The 20,227-nt window shown below is 50.5% G+C and overlaps 1 pseudogene; it reads right to left on the bottom strand.

Moving 5' to 3' along the window:
- Nucleotides 1–903: 903 nt before the first annotated feature.
- LOC119250874 (golgin subfamily A member 2-like) lies at nucleotides 904–10,882 on the bottom strand (annotated as a pseudogene).
- Nucleotides 10,883–20,227: the final 9,345 nt, after the last annotated feature.

Here is a 20,227-nt window from a genome sequence, read left to right as displayed (position 1 = left end):
GAGAGGCCACCCCTTTGCGGATTGGGGTGGCCTCATGCTCGTGGGACTTTTGTGAGGGGGGATGGGGGAGGCCACCCCTTTGCAGATTGGGGTGGCCTCATGCCCACGGGTCTTTTGTGAGAGGGTGATGGGGGAGGCCACCCCTTTGTTGATTGGGGTGGCCTCAGGCCCGTGGGACTTTTGTGAGGGGGGGACGGGGGAGGCCAACCCTTTTCAGAATGGGGTGGCCTCAGGCCCGTGGGACTTTTGTGACGGGGATGGGGGGGGCCACCCCTTTGGGATTGGGGTGGCCTCATGCACGTGGGACTTTTGTGAGGGGGACAGGGGAGGCCACCCCTTTGCGGATTGGGTGGCCTCATGCACGTGGGACTTTTGTGAGGGGAGACAGGGGGAGGCCACCCCTTTGCGGATTGGGGTGGCCTCATGCCCGTGGGACTTTTGTGATGGGGGGATGGGGGAGGCCACCCCTTTGCAGATTGGGGTGGCTTCATGCCCACGGGTCTTTTGTGAGGGGGGACAGGGAGGCCATGCCCTTGCAGTGAGTGGGGACAGGGGATGCCACCCCTTTGCATATTGGGGTGGCCTCATGCCCGTGGGTCCATTGTGAAGGGGTACAGGGGAGGTCACCCCTTTGTGGCTCTCTCTGGCTAGTCTAGACATGTGTGCAGGGCCTTCGAAGTGCTGTCCTGCACCACATGGTCGGGGAGGCACCTTTCCCTAAGATGGTCGGGTCTGCTCCTGTTTCCCCCATTGGATGGGGGAGTTATTATCCCCCTTTGATAGCCTAGGGATAGGAGGACAACCAGGACGGGGAGCCAAAGGACAGGGTGTGAAATTCCGGGGAACGGGGATGGGTTGGTGAGGGCCAGGTGGGGGCAGAGCCCCCGGCCCCATGCTGGTGGCCTACACCACCATTATTTTCACCACCTCGATGTTGTCAGCCCAGTAGAAGAATGAGAAGAACAGGATGTTTCTGGTGGCGACGCATTCCCGGGGGCTCTGTATCTCCAGGGGAGTCTGGCCCAGCTGGGCCTCTCCCTGGGTCGGCCTCACGGCAGCGGCGAGACGCACCTCACTCGGTTCTTTGGAGTGACAGAGACAGGGCGCTGAGTGCCAGGCGGAGGGTGATCTTCCTGCCTGGCCTGCCCGTGGGGGCTTTCCTCACCTTGGCCCTTGGCAGCACCAGGCTCCTTGGGGGCTGGAGGTGCACCAGTGGGCTCAGCAGCAGGGTTCTGGTTGGCTGCTTGGAACTTGGCCCACCATTCGCTGCGCTAGGCTGCCACCCGAAAAGCAGCTTTTGCATATTCGACAGCTTCACCTGGAAGGAGAGACTCTTGGAAGCCCGCCCCATCCCCAGCCGCACCACCCAGGAGCCAGAGCTCCGACTACCTTCATCTCCTCTTTGTCCTGGGCCAGCTGGCTGATGTGCTGCTCCTTCTCGCGGAGCTCTGCCCTCATCAGTGCTCTCTGGTGCCCGTAGAGCATGATGTATTCTCCTAGGGGGAGGGTGCGTGGGCAGCTCAGCTGCTGGGGTCTCGCCAGCCTCAGCCCTGGCCCCAGGGTGCCAGCCTCCCCGCTCACCGATGGTATCTTTCTCTCCAGACAGCTGGATGCATCAATGCTCCAGCTCCTCCACCCGCTCCTTTAAGGCTGCTTTCTCCTGCAGGAGCCCCTGTGGCCAGAAAGCGGGCTCAGGGCACTGGCCCACCCAGCACCCGGCCCGCCCAGCCCTCTGGAGAACCACACTCACCTGCAGTTTGTCCATGGCTCCCTGAAGGGCCTGGTGGGTCTCCCCAGGCACATGTTCCCCCACGGTCCTGGGGGCTGGGGCCTCCATCTTCTTGGGCTCCTGGTCTGATGGGGCCGCCTGCTGAGCCAGGCACCGGCAGAGCTGCTTTTGCCCCTTTAGCTGCCTGAACAGCCATGCCCGCTCTTCCTCAACACCGGCCAAGGCCGCGTTAAAAAATGCCACCTGTGGGCCAGAGGTGCAGGGTGCCCCTGTGGGCCAGGCAGGGGCCTGGGAGGCACACCTCTCGGGCCTCATGGGCACACCTGAGAGCCGAGGCTGGTGTTGGTGGTGCCCGCTGGTCCCCAGCAGAGGTGGGGGGAAAGTGTAACCAAAGGGAGGGAAACCAGGAAGAAGGTGTGTGGGAAGGAGGGAGAAGATGGGGTAGGGAAGGGGCCTGCGGGTCGACTCACCACGGCCTCGCGGCTGTCCAGGTCGTCCGGGATGCTGAGCTTCAGCAGGGGACCCTTGTCCGCCTCTTTCTCCTCCTCACCATTCAGTCCATTTACTGTTGGGGGCAGCCAGAGGGGCTCAGAGAACCCCTGGGTTCTGAAGCAGCCCTGAAAGCCAGCATGTTCTGCCTCCCGCCCTGCAACCCTGCGCCAGCAAGTCCTCAAAGGAGAAGGATCCAAGTTGTCTGAGGGGTGGCTTCCCTCTCTTGCAAAGCCGCCTTCTGCTGAAGTCCCACTCACTTGCTCCAGTCTGAGCCATGAGCTTCAGCTGGGCCTTCAGCTGCTCGTTCTGCTTGCTGGCAGGCTCCAGGCGGCCCTAAGGGGTCAGGAAAGTAGGAGGAGGGATGCCACTTACAGGGCTTCCTGCTCGGGCACCCCCTGTGGGTCTGGCACTCTAACTTCCCCACCTGTGTTTCCTGCAGCTCTTGGCGGGCCAAATCCACCTCCATCTTGTTCTGCTTTTGTTTGTGCTGCATCTGGTGGACAAGCTGGGTGTTAAGCAGCACCTGCTTCTGCAGGACATCCCTCTCGTTGGCCAGCTGCTGGTAGGCGGCCACGTGCTGCTGGTAGGCAGTCATGTACTGCTTAAGATGACCGAGGTACTGGTCCCACTGCTGCTGTAGCTCCTGAGCCTCTTGATGTTTCTCCTCCACCTGCAGGGGAGACGCGGGAGGGGAGGGTGAGGGCAGGCGGTGGTCAGTCTCCAAATTGTCACCAGAACCCAGCTACCTCAGCTAGACACTACCACAGGGGGACCAGTAGTGACCATCACTACTGGCCAGTGCTGCCCAGCACTCTTGGTGATGGGGGACTGGAACTCTGCTGGTACTTCTGGTGGACACTACCTGGGTGAGCCAGACACCACTTGTGGCCACAGTAAGCTGTTGCCTATTTGTAAAATGACCCCCAAGTTGGTTGTTCCCAGAGGCTGAAATCTCTTGCAATTGTGCACATGGCTGAGATGCACAGTGATGAGTCCCCTACCAGGCACTATCCTTCCCTCGGCTCTAGCCTATAGGCCCCTGTCGATGGGGACTTTGTTGCTACGGCCCTTGGTTTTGGCGCTGGGGCTTTTTGGTGGTTCTGTTGTCTTCGAGCCATGGCAGGTGGGTGGCCACTGTGGCCTGTCCTGGCATCCCATCCTCATGCCCTGTGACTCCCCTTTTCAGTTGGGATCCCAGCCGGTGTCAGAGACACCAAGCGTTAAAAGCCCTTGGTGAGTTGCTGGACAACACCGACAAGCAGCTCTTTCAGACACGAGGCCAGAGCCTTGGGCGCCCCCTGCAGGTGATATGAGACACAGGACTGGAGGCCAGTCTCTGCCAGAGGTCTTCATCCTCTCTTCCTCCCGCACAGGCTGGCTACTGGATGCTGCTTTTCTTCTTTCAGCTTCTGGTCCTTCTTTCTTCAGAGGCCAGGAACAGAGTCTTCCCCTTCTTTCATTGGAGGTGGGAACAGAGCCCCTGAGCTCCCTCTGACCCTGGCTTCTATCACTCTTCAGGGTGCCCTGACATCAGTTTGATTGGAACATTTTTCCTTTTTTGTGCAGAAGAACCAGGGTGCTGACCAGAGGTGGAGAGTGAGCAGAACAGGCCGACTAACTGAAATCCACTGCTGAGGGGAGCAGCCAGCAAGGCAGGAGGGGTCTGCTGCGCCCCATGGGGGCTCCCGACCAGGGATCAAACTCAGGCAGTAGTGGTGATGGTGCTGAGATTTAACCACCAGGGAGGCCCTGGACCATTTTTCATCCTGTGGCTGACTGGACCATCTGGCACCCATCAGCTAATAGCCCGCACCTTTTTAGTCCTTTCCATCACCCAGGAAGCATGCAGAAAAGGCCAGTTCTGAGGAGCAACTGCCACAACGGCCTTGTGGTGGAGCGGCAGAGTGAGAGACCATCACTGCTGCTGGCTCCCACCACTGAGGCTCCTCCCAGATCTGCACGCACAGATGCGGGGGACAGGCTGGGCCCCTCTTCCTGAGGCAGGCACTGTGGGACTTTGCCGCCTGCCCAGGCCCCTTCCTTAACTCTCCTCAGAACTGCCTGCGAGTGCCCTCTGAAGGGAAGGATGCTGATGCTGAGGCATAGCACTGTTCAGTCAAGAGCGAGCCTGGAGCCAAGGCTGGAATCCAGGATGTCTCCATGTCTCCTCATCTCTCTACTAGTGGCTCGTGCCTCCAGGAGGGAGGTGACCGACAGTCCCGGGTACACGCTCCATGGCAGAGCCTAGGGCACAGGTGGCCATGGACCCGGCAGGACACAAGGTCACTGGTGCCCCCGCTCTGAGTTGGGGCTCCCTCTGTCCTGGCCTAAAGGCCTCCCTCCCGGAGGCCCCGAGACCTTCCCAGCTGGCGCAGGGCTCACCGTCTCCTGCAGCTCTGCCAGCTTCTCCTGCAGCTGGCCGAGTTTCTTGGCCAGGGTGCGACCCACAGGGTGCAGCGGACCTCTCCTGTCTCCTTGCTGCTCCCCTCAGCAATGGGTTTTCACTGCCTGCTCTGCTCCCTGCTGTCTCTGGGGAGTCCTTTCACCCTGCCTACCCCCCAGTTATATGCAAAAGTAAAAATTTTCAAAAAGTGAGGGGGTGATGTATGGAGCCCAGTGTCTTCTGTGCAATGTCCCCCGAAAGGGTTTCAGCTTGATCACAGTCAACCCTAGAAACCCAGCCCCACCTGGATGGAGCACAGATTTCCTGGGGTTCTGCTCCAGCCCCTCACCTGCTTCTACAGCAGCTCAGACATCTCCTTGCTTCTTCTCCAGGTCCTCCGGTCTCGCCTGCATGGTGTCCTACTCCTCCAACAAGAGCTGGAGCCGCTCCTCCAGCTCGGAGTGGCACTGCTGCAGGTCCTCATTGGCTTTGCTAGGGCCACGCAAAGGGGAGAGGCATAACCAGAGCCAGAAAGTGTCCCCCTGGAGATCTACCCTGCCCTCGCCACAGACCCCAGTGCAGTGGCAGGACCCAGGGCCCCAGGGCTCAGCATCGCCAGAGGTTGGCCAGGGAGAGGTCGCGAGCTGTCTGCCCTCCTCACCCCATGCACTTGCATCCCTCCCACTGCCCAGCACAGGGCTGGGCCCAAAGCCTGCCCCCCAGCACCCCACCCGCCCCCAGGCCTACTTGTTCTCAGATAACTCCAGCTTGAGAGCATCTCTCTCTTGGATTAGCTCCTTGTTGTGCTGCAGACATGAGAGGCAAAGGCGAGGTCAGGATTTGTGGGCAGGGATGCAGCCTGCAGACTCGTTACTAGACAGGGACCAGCACAGAGCAGCCCTCCTCGCCCGGAGTCACACTTCACCTTTTTCCAAAGCATTTCCGAGCCCCTTTCTCATCTGCCTTCACTAGGAGCTCGGGAGCAAAGGACGAGGCCCACAGCGGCCACCTCCCTCAGGCCACAGCTGACCACAGCCTTCGAACAGCTGGCTGTGCTACCTTCTGGGCGGAGAGAGCTCCATCCCACATCAGGGACCTTGAGGCTCGCCCCCGCCTTGATGGGGGGGTGCCCCACCAGGGGCTGGGCAGGCGGCAGTGCTCACCTGGTCAGTCTGTCTGCGACGGGTGGAGACGGCAGAGAGCGTGCACTCCAGCTCTCCAACACGCAGACACGCAGACTGGAGGCGACCAGCCAGTTCCTCCGACTCGCCTGCCATGAGACAGGTCAGAGCACAGCCCTGAGGAGGAGCACCCACACCCCGTGGGCCTGCTGCACGCCTGGTGCATGGATGAAGGGCGCCTGGAGCCCCCCCTGCTTTCTGCCTGGCTGCCTGCTGAGTGTGGGCCAGCGTAGCCCTCAGTTCCGTCTTCTCAGACACCAGAACCCCGATGGTCTGGATGTGACTCTTCGGGAAACAAAGCAAATGAGTTGGGATGAGGCAGAAAAGAGGCATTTCCTCAGGGACGGGGAACCCGGGCTGCCCCTCACCTGTAACTGCTCCCAGAGCGCACCTTACTCCCTCACCCGCTTCTGCTTGTGGTCTTTCTTCTCCTGCAAAAGGAATCAGGGTCTCCAGGAGACAGAGGCAAGGCACAGCCCCGCGGGCCACCAGCGGCCCAGGCGGGCCCACCGGCGAGCCCAGACCATGGGGGTGGGAGGAAGGGGCAGGAGAGAAGCCAGGGGCCCTGCGTGTCTCCAGGCTGGAAGCAGGCAAGCCCAGACACCCCACATCAGCCTCTCCAGACCCCCACATCAGGGAATGAACAAGGACATGTTACTTTTTCCAGATGATCCAAAGTTTCCTGGTTCTGTTGTTTCTGTGGGGAAAAGTCAAAGGAAGGGAACTGAGTGTCCCCCTTTTCCGTCTTCTCAGACCAGAGAGGTGACATGTGCAGGGCCAGCGATGGGTTTGAAGTTCTCATACACGAGCTGCCAGACCCTCCTCACGCTCCCCAGGAGACAGACCTTGGGTCTTGGGGGTGCTGCTCTCAGCGACAGAGGGGAGAGTCTGCACCTGGCTCCCCTGGAGGACAACACCCTGAGCCCCAGGCAGAGTCTGAGAAGGGAAGACGACCCTTCTGCCGGCAGGTGACCTGGCAGGGTCTGTCCGTTCACCCGACAGAGACTGAGGCAACACAAACTGCAGGCTGGTTGTGTGCACAGGAAGAGGGGGAGGAAGGAAAAGGACCTGGGATTATTTGAGCTACTGGAGACCTTGACACCTTCTACGTCTGCCTCCTGGAGGAACTAAATCCAGGGCGAAGAAGTATCTTGTACAAGGTGAAAGCGGAGGAAGTGAGGGGCTGAGTCAGGGCCGGACCACACCATCCAAACCAGTGCTTCCCCCATGGAGAGTGAGCACAAGCAGGGGTGTCTGGGGAGCAGAGAAGGGGCTAAGAGGGCAGCCAGAAGAGAGCCATGTTGCCAGCTCTGTACTCTGGGCCCCCTCCAGCTAAGCCCTGGATCCTCCAACACCCCGTTCTCCCCTGGCACCAGGACCCCCGGACACTCTCTTCAGGGCCCCAAGAGGAAATCGGAGTCCTGGATTGCAGCTGGGAATCCGGGGCCCCAGCGGGCTCTTCCCAGTTCTTCTATCTTGCTAGTGAGCTGTTATTTGTTAGATTGCTGGAGTCCGGGGCTAGTGCCAGTTCTTGATGCTGGCTCTGAGGCACATGCAGAGAGGAGGAGGGGTTGGAGGAGCGGGGGACAGGGAGAGAGAGCGGTCCGCAGGGTTGGGAGGGGCATCTGGGCAGTCTCACCTGGCAGCAGGGCACCCAGCCCCCACTCTGGGAGAAGGGGGGGACTGCCTGCAGGGTCCCTTACCTCCAGATCCTTTGTGTTAACAACAGACGCCTGGTCCTCCCCGTTGACACAGGAGGGAGGCTCGGAGTGAGGCGGAGCACCCATGGAGCGGCTCTCTGTCCCCCTCAAGGCCTAAGCCCCCAGATTCCCCATCCACTGGCAAAATTTCCTTTTCCTGCCTCCCTTCTGCTCAAAATTCCTTTGTGCCAACTTCTCCTGGTTTTGAGCTCCCCCTTGACCCCTCACCCCATGCTTCTGCGGCAGGATGGAACCGCAGACTCGCGGGCCGACCCTTCATCTGACTGCTCCAAAGGAGCAGCGGCCAGCCAGACATCCCCTGGCGGTGAGGGCTGGCCCCAGGACGCCGCCCCCCTTGGGAACCTCTCCCTCAGTGTCTTCCTATCAAACCTTCCCCACAACCCCTCTGGGCCCCGTCCCCAGGGCACCTCTGCTGGAAGTCCATTCAGCTGACATGAGAGCTGCCACAGGCGTTCGGTGGAAGAGACAGCCCTGGAGACAGACAGAGGATTCTGGGCCACAGGAAGCTCAGTGGGGTGGGGGTCACAAGCATGAGGTGCCCCAACACCCTCTACAAGGGGTTGCTGCCCCACGGGAGACACTCACATGCTCTCACCCAAGGAACCAGAGCCATGTTCTGCATCACAGTTCTGTGTGGGAAGAAATGCAGGAGGCGGCCATTCAGTTTGGGGAGAGCCCACCAGGCTGGGGTGGGCCCAGCGCTTTCTGACCACCTTTGGCTCCCCAAGCTCTCGGTCTCCCCACCCCATCCTCAGGAATGGCCCTCGGCTCTAGGAAGTGAGTGACACGGAGGACATGGGAGAGAACAGGGGAGGCGCAGTCCTTCTGGAAGGGTGGGCGAGCCAGTGGGGTGCAGGCAGGGATAAGGGGCACAGACCTGAGTGGACGCCGTGCTGTTCGCATCAGGTAGGGCAGCGTCGGGAGGACAGACACCAGGGGACACGGTGTTGTGGTCACCAGCCAGTGTCTCCGGAGGAGGGGCGCGGCTGCAGGGCGCCTGGCACAGGGCAGAGTGGGGCGGGGGTTAGGGAAACCATGCAGGAAAGGGGCTGCCTCACTGCCAGGGTGCAGGGGTGTGGGCAGGGAGCACGGGGATGCTGTGGCCAGAGGACGGTCCTACGCTGGGAGCCACCGTGGCGCGTGGCCGAGGGAGTCCAGGCCTCGGGGCGCTCTGCGGCCTTCCAGACGACAGCCCCAGCCTGGGTGGGCATGGCACAGGTCGTCACTGCAGGAGAAAGGTGTGCCAAGCCCGGGAGAAGCGAGGCACTTTTCTGGAAAACCCACCTGGCCCGCACCCTGGGCCCTGCAGGGCAGAGTGGCAGTATGAGAGGCAGACGGCAAGGCCGCCAGGTGCTTCTCTCCCCTCTTGCGCCCCTTCTTCCTGTCCTCCTCCCCCAGCCAGAAAGCCCCGGGGATGGACTCAGGGATCAGCGGTGCAGGAAGCACACCAGGGGCGGGGGCCAAGGGCAGTGGCTGGAACCTGGTGTCGCCATGCCAACCTCCACACTGGACCCTAAGAGGCCAGAGCAAGGCAGCCGGTGGGCAGGGGCTGTGGATAGGCAGGCACACCTGGCCGGGGCTTGGCAGGCTCTGGTGCCTCCTGTGTCCTGGGTTCCCTGGATCTTTACAGTTAAGACACAAGAGCACGCAGGAGGGGGAAAAAGGCCCAATCCTTAGAATTACACGTTCATGACTGGTCTGTGAGTGACCAAGTACATCCTTGGAGCTTGGAACTAAGTTTGGAGTTCAAAAAGACACTCCCCTCAATGGCCCCATTTCATCAGAATTATTTTATTTCTGGTGGGGCGGCCCTCCCTTCTCTGGGGAAGAAGCTACCCCCTGGACTCCATTCTCTCTTGCTGGATTTGGTAAAAGAGAAACCTGGCCGCTTCCTGCACCCCGACCTCTGAGCTCAAGGACACCCACACACCCCAGATGTCACCAGAGAGCAGATGTTGACCCGCTGACCCGTGGCTTCCTGAAAGCCCAGAGCTTTAGAGAAGCAGCCTCCCCTTCCCCAGCTGGACCCACCTGCTCGGCCAGAGGCCCACCAGCCTCTCCAGGCTCAGGCCCCACACTGAACTCAAGCCCCTGGCCCTTGAGAGCTGGCATCCAGCAGGCCGGAAGGAGAGGCAGGAAGAGTGGCCGACAAGCTCCAGTTTGAGGGAAGCAGGGGCGTGGCAGGGGCATTAGGATGGGGCTGCAGCTCTCTCAGGGGGAAGGACTTCCTATTCTCTGAACCCCTCAGATGGCCCCTGAAAACCCAATCACGACCCTCCTTAGAGCAAGGGCTGCAGAGCCTGGGGGGAGAGTCCTGCTGTGCATGTGCTTACTACCCACTTCTGGCCTGGAGCCTGGTGTTGCCGTGCCAACCTCCACAACAGACCCTAAGAGGCCAGAGCAAGGCGCTGGGGTGAGGTGGGCACATCTAGCCAGGGCCTGGCAGGCCCCAGGTGCCTGCCAGGCTCCTGCTGATGCTTAGTTAGACACAAGTAAGCTCACGAGGGGAAAATGTACTTTTTCTCGAGATGTACTATTTCTCTGAAATATACACGGCTGGTTCGTGAGCAACCGCGTTCTGTCATGTCAAGCCTTGTAGGTAAGTCTGGATTTCAAAAAGATAACACTGTCCATGCTCCCTCAAAGGTCCCATTCCATTAGAAATTGTTTTATTCCCCCAGAATCCCCCATCTCTGGAAATGCCCTCAACACCGCCCAGAACACTAGTCACGGGCCCGTGTGGCTGGGACAGAAAACATGAGCGGGAAACACTTATGTCACGGAGAGGCTTAAAAACAAGCAGGCATATGGGGGGCTGGATCTTTGTCTCCAGTGGAACAGAGGAGATGGGGGTGAACATTAGGGGAAGGAAGCCTGTGCTCCCCCGTGTGCCTCTCAGTGCCTGCTCTGAGCCCACAGGTGAGTCCCAGGACCGCACAGACCCGATGGACTTGGCGCGAGCGATCCTGAGGACAAGACTCACACCGGGCCCCCAGGCCGGCCCAGCCCTCCCGCCACACTGTCCTGGATGGTGTCAGTCCTTGTCGGTCGTCCTTCTCTCACCGGGTGGCTGTCTGACCCACCCTGCCCCACCCCAGAGTCCTCCCACATACCTCGGAAGCAGCACTTCACCTCGGGACAAGGTCGTCTCTCAGCCCAGGGCACCCTGGGCACCTTACTTACCTTCTTGCCAAGTGCTCTCTGTGCTCCACACCCTCATCCTCTCCCGCACCAGCCCTCTGCCGCGACTCCCACCTGCCCAGTTCTCTGCGGGGATGAATACCACCCGCCTCCACACATCGGTCTCGAAGGTCACCCCTCCAGCCTCCACGCCCTTTACAGCCAACTGCTCCCGCAACTCCACATCCCACTGCATGGCCGAGCAAAGCGCCCGATGCCAAGGGCCCCCGGAGGGTGGGTGAGTGTCCAGTTGATTTTTAATAGACTTAATCAATAGGGTTGGAATGTCCCAGTCACTCCTCTCTGGCTAAGCTCAGTCACTCTGCAGTCCTGCTCCCATCTAGTCTCAACCCCTGCACCTGGAACAGAAGCCCCTTTCTCTTAGCCTGAGGGCAAGCCCTGTGCAGGTGGTTAGGACACTCTCCTGCAGGACGGCCCTGGGCGTTCACGCTGGAGGCCAGGAAGGCCCGATCTCACACCCCTGCTCTGGAAGCTGTTCCCGATTGACCTTTCACCCTTCACGGCGCATGGCACCTTCCCGAGAAGACAAATATGCACGCAAGGAAACCAGCCATCAGCCAAGCCGTGAAAGCGCAGACGCCACCACACCAAGGGCTAACGACGGCAACAGAAAGCCAGCTGGAGGCCAAGGACCCCACACACCAGACAAGCTGCGGCCCGCACGTGGGGAGACAGCAGGCCAGAGAGGGGTCTCGGTGTGGCCTCGCCTTCCTCCTGGCTGGGGGTGGTGGGGCACTACCCCACTGGAGTGGCTAAGGTTGGACACCTGCACCTGCGGAATGTCCTGATGCTTCCGGAGGTGAAAAGGGAAAAACAAGGGCAAGGGGAGGAAGAGAAAAGCGGCTTAGAGAGGACAAGAAGGTCAGAGGAGAGAGAGAGCAGCTCTGGACCACGGGCACCGGAGGCAGGAGGACCGGTCCACACTCTGGCCTGCGCATCCTGCCCGATGGCCACTCACTGCCTTGCCTGAGGCAGAAAGCTACGCGAGTAAAGGGACGGAGCCCCGCGAACTGGAGCATGCTGGTCTGGCCCCACAGTGCCCTCTCCCAGGGCAGACAGCCGCATCCCAGGGAGGACATGCTTTTCGCGTGGAGCCCCGGGCAAGCAGGCGGCAAAGACAGACTCCCACCTCAGAGGCCGACTGGTCCTAGGCACCTGGGCGCGTCTGTGCCGCCTGAACGGGAGAGGGGGTTCTCACTGGCTGCGCTCAGAGCACAGCTTCACGTGCTGGTGGGTCTCCTGGCCCCACCCCCTCCACAGGGCGTCTTCTGACCCAGTGGGCTGCTCAGAAGTGAACCCGGACCTCTGTGCTCCATGCCTACAACGCAACCTGCCAGTGCCTGGTGGTTTTCCACATCCAGCCCTCCATCCCTGGGGTCCTCCTGGCTGGTGCCCCCCACTCTGCCATCAGCCGCCCACAGGAGATGCTCCACACTCTCCCCTCTCTGTGGGCTCCCCTTCTGCCCAGATGGAAGCACAGAGCATGCCGCCCCGCTGGGTCTTGCAGGACCATGTTTTTGCCCCCACCCTGCCGGCCCCACTCCCTCCTTAACCATCCTTCCCCCACCTGTAGGCCCAGGCCGGGACTTCACTCCAAGTCTTACGGCAGCCTGGATGGGAGAGGACGGGACTCACAGTGACGACACCCACCCGATGGCCCTGCTGCATCATGACGGTGTGGAAATTCAAAGTGAGATAGAGGTAAATAGCCCATGTTTCCTCCGAAGATGGTGTGTAAAAATTGTAAGATGAATGGGGAAGGCTCGAGTGTCCTCACGTCTGGGGTGGAAATGTTGGTGAGGATGTCCATTTTGTGGGGTCTGTGAGCAATTCCATTTCAACATTGCTCAAATGGGTTGAGACTAGAACATCTGTTGCCATTGTTGCTACCTTGAAAATCACACTGTCAGAAAAAATTAAGATCACAGATAGACATGGCAGTACCTGTCTGCTCTGTGTCAATGGCTTCCTTTCAATGACAGTGAACAAAATTTATTTCAAGGGTACCTTTTTAGACAAAAATAAAATCCCCTTTTTAAAAAATGGGAGTTAAATATTGTTGGCATTCTTTCGTTCCTTGATACCTCTTACTATTCCCAGTTGTTCTTTTTTTTTCCTTCTTTTTCCTTGAGCCTTAGCACCCTTTTCATTTATGAAACTTCTGATCTTGTATGGTTTACAAGTTTACCCAGAAATAAAACCACTGTTGAACTACCACAAAAGAATCTATATAAATTTTGACACCACCATCTTTCCTGTCAGTGATGGAACCTCTGCTGAAATAATCAGGTTTTCATTTCTAGGATGAGACAGAAAATGAACGTGTTTTGTTTGGCAGAACACTAGATTTATATCGATCTGTGACAGTTGACTTGGAATACAGGATTTTCATTCTATTGTGTTCTCTATTTCTTTTTGCAAAGGCAGTGAACTAGGAATATCAGATGAAAAATGACACCCTGGGATATAGATTCTGAGGAGAAGACAGGCCTCTGAGGAGAAAAAACTGTGGAGAAATACTGTAGAAAGGAGTGTTGAGGAGAATTATCTGAGGAGATATGACATGTTGGGAAGCAGATTCTGAGAAGACAGGCCTCTGAGGAGAAAATCTGAGGAGAAATACTGCAGTAAGGGGTGTTGAGGAGAGATATCTGAGGAGAAATGACACCCTTGGAAGCAGATTCTGAGGAGACAGGCCTCTGAGGAGAAAAAAACTGAGGAGAAATACTGCAGTAAGGAGTGTTGCGGAGGAATATCTGACGAGAAATGACACGTTGGCAAGCAGATTCTGAGGAGAAGACAGGCCTCTGAGGAGAAAAATCTGAGAAGAAATACTGTAGTAAGGAGTGTTGAGGAGAAGTATCTGAGGAGAAATGACATGTTGGGAATTATTCCCATACAGCAGGCTTAATTGCTGCACCTACCAGAAAAAAAATCCTGGATATCTAGAACAATTGGTGAGGAAGAGATGTCCCAGCAGTGGCTGCAGTATTGTTCAGGATGAGACCCCCATTTGGGTGCATTTATTTATTTATATTGTTTTAGGGTCTTCCCTGTCCTTAAAGTCCATCTCTTTTTTTTTTTTCCTTCTTTTCTTACATCCTTGTTCATTTTTGTTTAGTTATTGGTTTTTCCCCTCAGGGGTGGTCCCCATAGTGCTCCCACACCATAGCAGCCGTGACCCATCACCATAATCCCTTGTTCTCTTCCCTCCCCATGTTGATACCCCTCCCCACCCCCCACTGGATGCCTCAGTTCTTGGTCAGCCTGCTACTGTTGTCTTTTTATTTACATTTTGTTCAGTTTCTCTATATTTTGCATATAAGTGAAACCATCTGATATTTCTTTCTCCTGCCTTATTGTGGCTAGCATAATTCCTTCCAGCTTCATCCATATTGCCACAAGTGGCATGGGTTTGAATTTTTGATTGCTGAGTAATATTCCATTGTGTATTTATACCACAAAATTTTGATTCATTCATCAGTCTTTTAAAATTTCTTGGAAAGGGGTCCTCCCCGGTGGCGCAGTGGTTGAGCGCTGGGTTGCAAAGCTGCCCGCAGCCTCTGCAGCACCGGTTCGATTCCCGGCTGCTCCCCGGCCACCAGAGGAGGGTCCCACATGGCGCGCAGACCTCTCCTGCCGGCCGCTGCTCCCCTCAGCAGTGTACTTCGGTCCTTCTGCCTGCTCTGCTCCCTGCTCTGGCTCTGGTTAATTCTCTCACCCTCCAGCACTTCTGACTGTACCCAGTGCATGTATAAACAAAACAAAGGAACAAACAAACAAACAAATAAATAAATAAATAAAGCATGCCTCTATTTAAAAAAAAATAAAAAATAAAATTTCTTGGAAAACTAAGACAAGGCAATAGGGAAGTAGCATCTGGAACTTTTCACAATTAAAAAAAAATCATGACAAAGGAACAAAACTAACTATGGACAAGTAAAATATAATTAAGAATGCAGAATTAAAATGTACATAAATAAAACTTCCCTAAAGGGATTAAATGGATATTGAAGATCTTTGCAGTTTTTTAACCTGAGTCTAATTGCAGAGGCTTCTAAGAGATACAATTTGGTTTAATTTTAGATAAATCTTTACAAAATTAAATCTAAATGGAATCTTGTATTTTGCCAATAACATACTTCCCTGTTAATTAAAAAGCTAATGATATAGCTTTGCAAATACCCACCTTATCGAAATGAACAATAATTTGTTTTCAGAGTCATAGGAATGTTAGCTTGTACTTAGTATATGTGTAAGGTAAACAAGTATACACTAAAAACTTTTGACATTTAAAGGGACCCATAGATGTTGACAGTATAAACATTAGCAAAAAAAGCCATTATAAACATATGAATTTATTTACCTTGATTTTTTTTTATTATCCAGTTTTTTGAGAATAATTGACATACTTCACTATGTAACTAAAAATATTTTAATTATTTTCATTGAGGTAATAATGACTTATATAAGTCACACCATATAATCAAGTTTTACAATAAGTGATAGTGTGCCCTCACTGTAGTAATCCTTAGATTTAGTAAACTATATTTATCCAATATGATCATGAATGACATTCAGATTATGTCCTCATTTCAATTATTAACTGTACTTATATGAACATTCATTTTTTTATATCTTACATTACCTGTTTGCAGAAGTTTCTGTATGATGTATAACTAGCTATGAATTTGGTAGAGATGATAGAATGCATATATTCAGTTGTGATACAATTCCACGTGTTTTTCCAAATGACTGAAACAATGGAAGGTTTTAACGTACTTTATACATAGGCATTATGTGTGCATATATGTATTTATACAAATATATATATATATTCATAAGTATCCTCAAATAATACAGTTTCACCATAAAAATTCAAGTTAGTATAGAAGCCCTTCTAATTTCAAAATCTGGGTTTGAAATAAAAATTCAATACTAAATGCCAATAAGGTAACCATCCCAAAACACACATACATACAAATACACACATCATAAAATCAAATAAAATTCTAAAACAAAATTCTCTCTTCCTTTGAGATCAATGTTAAGAGTGATTGAATTTATAACCACTCTTATACCTCTTGTCTTATCTGGAGGAGTATTTGAGTCTTAAGAACTGTGATTCTTTCGGCTGCTGGACCCTTACTGTCTCTGAGATGAAGCATACTTCTTTCAAGACTTTATAAGATGGATTGTTTACCCCCATCATATTTATATTCGTAACAGTTTTGGAAAATATAAGTGTTTGACAAACAAAAAAAAGAGACCTACATAAACAATTTAATTTTCATGAAATTAACACTCAATGTGTTCAATACCCACTCAGATTAAAGAAATGAGACTGCACTGGTACCTGCAAAAGATCACCATGTACCCCTCTGAGCACCACAACCCCCTGTCCCCCACGCCGTCATCCCAAAATACCACTAAGGTGATTTTTTTAAAGATTTATTTATTCATACAAGCACTGAGGTACAATCTAGAGGATGTATTTTTGTGATCATCTTCACATTTCAGTTTTATATGTAACATTATAATTTCCTGATCACAGGGTATGTTTTATGTGTAGTTGTGGTCAATACTGACAAAGAGATTTCCTAACTTCCAACCAAACTTTGCATCTCAAGCAGTAAATGAGTTTCTTTTGCTCAATTTTCTTGCCCAAACTTAATATTGCCTGCTTTATGTTTCACATAGTTCTGATTTTTATTCATCCCTTAAATCTTCAGGACTTGTGTCTGCCCCTATGAAAGCATGAAAAAGGAGAAAAATGACTCCAACATTATGGCTCCTTTATTCAGATGAGGAAAAGAAAACAGAGATAATGATCTCGGTGCATCCACTACTTCCCCTTGAAATAACAATTGTATATGTCACTTTAAATATCTCCTCCTACAAATTTCTTGATTTTTTTTTGGTTTCAAAGCTAATCTCACAAAAAAAAATTCATTTTATACTCTAGCAATTTTGTAGAGAATAGGTCTTTAAAAAAAGGTTTGGAAATGTCCCTAAAATTGTTGGAAATAATAAATATGTGTATTTGTATACAATGTGTAAAAGTTATGTTTTTACAATATGTGCAAAAGAGATAATACCTGAAAAATGAAAGAAATTCCTCAATTTTAGGCATGATGTCTCATGTTAATTTGTTTATCTTCTCTCACCTGGTGATATTTTTCCTCTTAATAGGCTGTTACTAAAAGAGCGTTCAAATCTATATAATCTATGATTATGATTTATTGAATTTTCATTATAAGTAGAATTTTTTGTAAATTCAATTTTTATGCATTTTGAATTAGGCTATTGATTATATATAAATTAAAGGATTTTACATTTTCTTCTTAAGTTGAATGTTTATATGTCAATTTTTTTTTTTAAATTTAAGATTTATTTATTTATTTATACAAGCACTGGGTCCAGTCAGAAGCGCGGGAGGGTGAGAGAATTCACCAGAGCCAGAGCGGGGAGCAGAGCAGGCAGAAGGACCGCGGTACACTGCTGAGGGGAGCAGCGGTCGGCAGGAGAGGTCTGCGCACCATGTGCGACCCTCCACCGGTGGCCGGGGAGCAGCTGGGGATCCAACCGGCGCTGCAGAGGCTGCCGGCAGCTTCGCAGCCCAGCGCTCAACCACTGCTCCACTGCGAAGGCCCTATATTGTCATTTTTACCTCTAGGAAAATAATTTTGCTTTAATTTATTTTATCACAAATAGTAATATATACATAGTAACTTTAATTTTGCTGGTGTTAACACAGCTGTCATTTTTTTAATCCTTTAAGGCCAAAGTTTCAGTGTTCTTATATTTTATTATTTGCCTTATCAAATTTGAGGTGTATCTCTAGCAAATATTCAGCGTCAATATTTATTGTTTAAACAACATCTTGCATTTATGTTTAGTGTCACTGTTCACAGATTTAGATTAGCAGCTTATATCAGTTTTCTTTATTTCATTTTTCATTCCTACTGAATGTTGAGTTAACTGGGCAAATTTCTTATTTCATAATTTTGTACCAGTTTGTGAGTCTCATATTCTATACTGTTTCTTGTAATAATGAGTACTTAAATTTTAAGATATATTTATACTAATAAATACAAATTTAATCAGTACACTCACTCTGAATAAGGGATTTTTTTGAAAAAAATGAATGTTCCAGATATGGTGCAAAAAATATGACAATAATCCTGAAATCCTTTTGTCATATCAGAAAGCAAGAAATCTCATAAAGAAAACTAAGTTATAACCAGAAAGACTAATAACACTGCTCTTGGGTCCAAATCTGAAGGTCCAAATGGTAACATTGGAAGATAAACCAATGTTCTTGAGAAAGAGTATAAATGATATGTGGGTATAAATGATATGCACATATTTTTAATTATTAAATGACACATAATAACTGATAAATGATTTTATATATTATTTTAATATTTTAGGCATAAGTATAAGACCTTAACATTTATTAATTTTGGAAATCTTTTAAATAATCCACAGAGAGAATTTTTGCTATAATGACTTAACAGAGATGCAAGCTGAAGCACAAAGGATTTAGATAACTTGCTGGAAAAGCATCAATGCCAAGATGGAAATGAGGTTGAAACCAGAGTCTGTGCTCTAAACCACAACAATATGCATTATAAGAAGAAATAAACCCATGTTTTATCCCCTTAACATAGACAACTCCTATTGTACAAATTATGTAATATATAAATATTAATAGTCAAAAAGTTTTCAAAAAAGAATAAACAGGGTAGAATAAAATAGCTTTCCCTTAACACACTATAAATCTTCAAAAATTGAGATTTTAATTAGTGACATGAATAGTCATAAAAATTTGAACAAAATAAAATATCTACATACATAATGCTTTAGAATGTAATAAAGGTCCGTTTTTAGTACATTAGGTGAATTAGACTTTTGAATTTTAAAAAAAGATAAATTCTAAGTCATATATAGCCATACTGTACATCAGAATAAACTCAAAATGAATCAGAACTTAAATTTAAAATATAAAATAGCAAAAGTACCAGAAGTAATATGGACACATATTTTGGGGAAAATATTGGAACACTGTAACCATTTTTTAAAATACAGTGGTCATAAATTAAAGACAGGAATTTTACAGCATTTAAAATCTAATAGAATAATCAAATAAAGATTAATAATATGTTCAGGCATAGTAGGGTAACTCATTACAGGCAAAATATTAATGTCTAATGTACACAGAACTCCAAAGAATGAATAAGAAAAATTCAAAATCCAATATTAAAAGGAAGAAAAGACATGCATGGACATTATGCAAACAAAAAAATAAATAGCTTAAAAAACACATGCTTATATAATCAGAGAAATGCACATTAAACTCTATTGAGATGCCATTTGCCAATTAATAGGCTAGCAGACATATAAATTGTGATAATGTACCATTGACAAGTTTGTAAGGAGACAGACAATCTCATCAAATTTTGGGAATATGTGTAAAATGCAGCATGATTTGAAAAAAAAAAGTGACGAAATTTTACAAGTTTTTACCCACTTGACCTTACAATAGCACTTCTGGGAATGTATTGTCCATATACATGCAAATGAACAATGTGACATTCAAGATTATTTGTTGCCTATTCTTGTAAGACAATATTTTCTTTTATTATTGACATTTGTTTATGAAAAGATTAATGCTGTCTCTTGCATTACATAAGTTGTTGACCTAACATAGTAGAAAATACTGCATTTTAAAATTTATTTTATAACAATATTTTATTAGAGAGTTATGTTTATTAGAAATGATGACCTTTCATTTTCAATGCATTTTATCAATTATAATCTGGTGTATTTACACTCTATTGTGAATTAACATTGGCTAATGCCCAAGAATATCTCTGTTCCTACTATGATCATGAAGAGAAAATTATTGCATTCTTCCTGTACAAAATCAAAGCATTCAGTTGAAGAAGTTGATATTTAGTACAATTATTTGAATAGTAATGCAACCAACCACTCTTATCAAGATTTTGACTGAAGATCACGTTTTATACCTAAATGTGAGCTTCCAGACTTTAAGTTTTATTGATAGAACATAATGCAAAGGTCTGTCTCAAGTTATGGCTGTGAAAGGGAATGTATTTATTCTGTTTTATTACCATCATAGCTATGATGCTGAAAGCAGTCAGAATCTGCTTTTTGATGATAACATGAGTTCACTGTTTCTTACTATAATACTGGAATGCTGGTCATTTGAAATTCTAGAATAAAATGTTGATATATATGGGACCTTTTCATCATCTTGGAAAATCACCTGTCTCTTAATATTTGCAGTTAATTAAAACAGCATCTGAATTAGGGCCTCCCCGGTGGCACAGCGGTTGAGTGCTGGGTTGCGAAGCTGCCCGAGGCCTCTGCGGCACCGGTTCGATCCCCGGCTGCTCCCCAGCCACCGGAGGAGGGTCCCACATGGCACGCAGAGCTCTCCTGCCTCCCGCTGCTCCCCTCAGCAGTGTATTTCAATCAGTCTGCTTATTCTTTT

Source organism: Talpa occidentalis, unplaced genomic scaffold (assembly GCF_014898055.3).
Source record: "Talpa occidentalis isolate TD23 unplaced genomic scaffold, MPIMG_talOcc4v2.1 talOcc4.18, whole genome shotgun sequence".
NCBI lineage: Eukaryota > Metazoa > Chordata > Mammalia > Eulipotyphla > Talpidae > Talpa > Talpa occidentalis.
This window is presented reverse-complemented; position numbering and strand designations above follow the sequence as displayed.